At 53.4% G+C, this 1,063-nt stretch overlaps 1 pseudogene; it reads left to right on the top strand.

Annotated features, from left to right (window-relative positions):
• Positions 1–145: 145 nt before the first annotated feature.
• Positions 146–1,061, top strand: LOC109364652 (annotated as a pseudogene).
• Positions 1,062–1,063: the final 2 nt, after the last annotated feature.

Genomic DNA, 1,063 nt, shown 5'->3' with positions numbered 1-1,063 from the left:
AAAACTTCCTACTTCAAATCTAAGTGATACTGATGGAAACTTCCGTGTCCCCAAAGGCTTAGGGCAGGGCTGACTCCTCTGAAATCTTTTCTAACATCTTTTGTCTTCTCCTCTTTGCACAGAACCACATCCACGGAAGAACCAAATGCCCAACAGCAGCTCCATCAGCGAGTTCCTCCTGCTGGCGTTGGCAGACACGCGGCAGCTGCAGCTCCTGCACTTCTGGCTCTTGCTGGGCATCTACCTGGCTGCCCTCCTGGGCAACGGCCTCATCAGCACAGCCGTAGCCTGCCACCACCGCCTGCACAGCCCCATGGACTTCTTCCTGCTCAACCTCGCCCTCCTCGACCTGGGCTGCATCTCCACCACTCTCCCCAAAGCCATGGCCAATGCCCTCTGGGACACCAGGGACATCTCCTACTCAGGATGTGCTGCTCAGCTCTTTTTCTTTCTCTTCTTCATCTCAGCAGAGTATTGCATTCTTACCATCATGTCCTATGACCGCTACGTTGCCATCTGCAAGCCCCTGCACTACGGGACCTTGATGGACAGCAGAGCTTGTGCCACCATGGCAGCAGCTGCCTGGACCACTGGGGTTCTCTATTCCCTGCTGCACACTGCCAACACATTTTCACTGCCTCTGTGCCAGGGCAATGCTGTGGATCAGTTCTTCTGTGAAATCCCCCAACTTCTCAAGCTCTCCTGCTCTGGTTCTTACCTCAGAGAATTTGGACTTGTTATATTTAGTGCCTCTGTGTTTTTTGCTTGTTTTGTATTCATTGTTGTGTCCTATGTGCAGATCTTCAGGGCCGTGCTGAGGATGCCCTCTGAGCAGGGACGGCACAAAGCCTTCTCCACGTGCCTCCCTCACCTGGCCGTGGTCTCCCTGTTTCTCAGCAGTGCCACATTTTCCCATCTGAGGCTCCCATCACTTTCCTCCCCATCCCTGGTCCTGGTGGTGTCATTTCTGTACTCGGTGGTGCCTCCAACACTGAACCCCCTCATCCTACAGCATCAGGAACCGGGAGCTGAAGGATGCCCTCAAGAAACTATTTATATATGT

This window comes from Meleagris gallopavo, unplaced genomic scaffold (assembly GCF_000146605.3).
Source record: "Meleagris gallopavo isolate NT-WF06-2002-E0010 breed Aviagen turkey brand Nicholas breeding stock unplaced genomic scaffold, Turkey_5.1 ChrUn_random_7180001883917, whole genome shotgun sequence".
Taxonomy (NCBI): Eukaryota; Metazoa; Chordata; class Aves; order Galliformes; family Phasianidae; genus Meleagris; species Meleagris gallopavo.
This window is presented reverse-complemented; position numbering and strand designations above follow the sequence as displayed.